Source organism: Rattus norvegicus, chromosome 2 (assembly GCF_021556685.1).
Source record: "Rattus norvegicus strain SHRSP/BbbUtx chromosome 2, alternate assembly SHRSP_T2T, whole genome shotgun sequence".
Lineage (NCBI taxonomy): Eukaryota > Metazoa > Chordata > Mammalia > Rodentia > Muridae > Rattus > Rattus norvegicus.
Genome location: NC_141535.1, coordinates 205,841,375 through 205,844,672, shown reverse-complemented (window position 1 = coordinate 205,844,672; position 3,298 = coordinate 205,841,375).

Genomic DNA, 3,298 nt, shown 5'->3' with positions numbered 1-3,298 from the left:
CTACATGGGGTTTGGTATCAGCATTGGCTTTGACATCTTTTCAAATGGCAAAAATAATTCACAGTGACTACTTGAATGAGTTGTTGGCAGACCATGTGAGTGTTGCCATATCCTAGTATCTCCACTTTTTGTCTTATTTTTTAAGTTTTATTTTTATTTGTGTATATGTGTTTGTCTCTGTGTGGGTCTGTACATCTGTTTGTGGTACCCACAGAGGTCAGAAGATGGTGTCTTCTGTAGCTGAATTTATAGGTGGTGATGAACAGCCCAGTGTGGGGGATTGGGAACCAAACCTGGTCCTCTGTAAGAGCAGTAATTATTCAGCCATCTCTCCAGTCCCTATATTAAGTTGAACTTTCACTTGTCGCTTTACAGCACAGGCTGGCTTCTAAGTCACCATCCTCCTGCCCACCTCTGTGGGTGTGGACTCCTGCCTTCATTCTTATTAACCAACTTCACCACTATGCTTAATTTGCTTAAGTCTCGACTCAGTCTTTCAGCCTTTACACAGCCTAGTTCAAATCTATCCACCAGTAAATAGCTGAGATCAGAATAGAACTAGGAGTGTCTCATTCAGAGTTAAGAGAAAATTACTGTGCTTTGCACGAAATGGCTTTTAATCAAGAATCTCAACAGACACTGAGTCTTCAAATGACAACAGAGTGACAAGAAATGGAAAGACAGTGAAGCAGAAAAAGGGAAAAAAATTTTGAAAAGGTTAACTCGTGGGGATATGTGCAAAGCTGAGACATTTCCAAAGAAGCAGTCAGTTCTGTGATTATTAATTCTCTTCCTCCTAGACTGACTAATGAACGGCATTTTCAGTTAATTGGTTTTTCGAAAGTTTCTGTCGTAGTTTTGTTTGTAGTGCTGTGACACGCACCTCCTTGGTACAACTCTTATTATTAACCCTTTGAGGCCCTCAAGCAGTTTCAGTTTCTTCGCAACCTTGTAACTGTCATTCAGAAAACTAAATCATTTTCTCTAAATGTATCATCTTCTGTAGTCAGCCTCAAGTCAGTCACTTGAGTCTCTGATGTCTGGATTCAATGAAGAATTCACATGTGGGTCTTACTGAAAGTACTTATCAAGGCTGGAACGTTTCTTGGAAGAGTGTGTGTGTGTGTGTGTGTGTGTGTGTGTGTGTGTGTGTGTGTGTACATAGCTAAGGGGTTAAAATGAGAAGACAGGTCAGACAATTGAGAGGAAGTGGGCAAACTGTTTCATGTAGGAAGAATATGGGACGAAAATAACACAGTAAAGAGAGACAAAGGAAGAAGTGGGGCCCCACTAAAGTAAGCGATAAAGGAGGAGGGAGAGTCTTTAAAAAATGACTGGGTTTCAAAGTACATGCTATTGAAAGGGTGGACATGAGGGGCACACTATTTCCATGGTAAACCAGGAAGTGACAGTTGCCCATTTCTAAGAGGAAAAGCCACTGAGGGTTCAGATACATTTTCTGGTATACAGGAAAATGCTTAGCTGGGTACCCCCCAGGACACTGCTCTAACTCACAGCCTGGATGGTTTTTAGGGTTCATTCTCTGATGCTCATTGACTAGGACACTGATATTTGGGGGAACTTTTCATATGGTCATCATATTTCCATCTCAAATAACAGGAGAGTCAAGAACATTTGACTTCCAGCTCACAAAGCCCTGTTCAGGATTCATTCATTCATTCATTCACTCACTCACTCACTGTTTTTTAGCACACCACAAATGATCTAAAGTCTTTCATTTCTGTCTTTGCAAAGGAAATTGTTGTGTTTTCTTCTAATTAAAGTCAAAACCTTTACTGGGGGGATCTGGACTCGTAACAGAGAAGAGATGAATGAGGTCTACTCACACCAAGCTTATGGTCTAACTGAGAGACAAAGCTTTGGGTTTAGAGCAACAAGATAAAAATATACATGGCACGTGATGAAATTGGAAAGTCAGCCGAAGCAAGGAAAAAATTAAGGAAAGGCTTTGTTCAGGAGGAAAGTTTTCAGGCAGTGAGCCAACTCATACTCACGTAGGGATTTCCTAATGTGTGCACACATTTCAGCCACAGGCATGTGTGCACACTTCTCCACTACTGGTGTGTGTAAGCCACAGTGCGTCAGCAGGGCTGAATTGTAAACTTGTGGGTCACGTAATAGAGACGGTAGAGCAGGCTCATTTAAACCCTTACAAAACCTTAACAGTGAGAGGGCAGCACCGTCTGTCCTCGTCGTCTATCTATAAAACTGCAAAATAAATAAACTGCAAACTAAAACCAATATTGAACTGGAAAGTGTAGAAAATTAAATAAGGTTCTGATTTTTTCTTTTAACTGAGAGGACTAGTTTGAGGCACTTAGAAAGGCATTTATTAGTGTTTTAGTTACTTTTCTACCACTGTGACTACTGTGACAAAGCACCATGACCAAAGCAACTTATGTAAGAGTTTTCTGTGGCTTACAGTTCCCGAGGGTGAGTCCATGACCATCATGGTGAGCATGGCAGCAGGAAGGCAGGCATGGTGGTGGGAAAGTGGCTGAGAGCTTGCATTGGATCACATGAGGCAGGGTGTGTGTGTGTGTGTGTGTGTGTGTGTGTGTGTGGAGTGCAGTTTGGAGTAAAAGCACATGTGGGTTTCATCAGGGACATTTACAGAAGCATAGACTCCTTAACAGTGACTAAACCACTGAAGAAAATGTCTCTCTCACTTATAGGCCATTTACAGTCAATAAATACACAGAGGGTGAGGCAGAGTCTCAAGAGCCCTTCCTTGAGGTATAATGGATCTGGAACTGACTTACTAGGCTTTGTACTTATGGAACCTGAAGTCTGCCTTGCCATCCCAGAGTCACAAACTCTGGCCCACACCAAAGTGAACTAACTTATAACTGAGAAGCTCTGCTCTTCACGGTGCCCTCTAAACTTGGATTCCCTGTCTTTCAGTCATCAATCTGAGTATCAGATTGTGTCTGGTGCCAGCATGAGGCATTGGAGAAACAGGATGAATGCTGCAGCAGGCATTATCACCTTGTGGATTTATTTTTGTAAAGAAAAAAGTATACATAAGCAGCAAATCACCATGAAGTGTGAAGGGCTGTGGGGAGCTTGACCTCGTACAGATGCCTGCTGAGTTTAAATATCTTGCTGCTTGCTGTCTTGCTGCCTGAACTCTCAGACATTGCCTCAGCTGCTCAGAAACCTCACTCGGGTTACACCTTTCTCCCCCATTTCCAGATCAAGGTCACACCCTTCCTCCTACACAAAAGCCAAAGTCACACCCATCCCACACCCCCAGCTCCCAACTCTGACAGGCAGG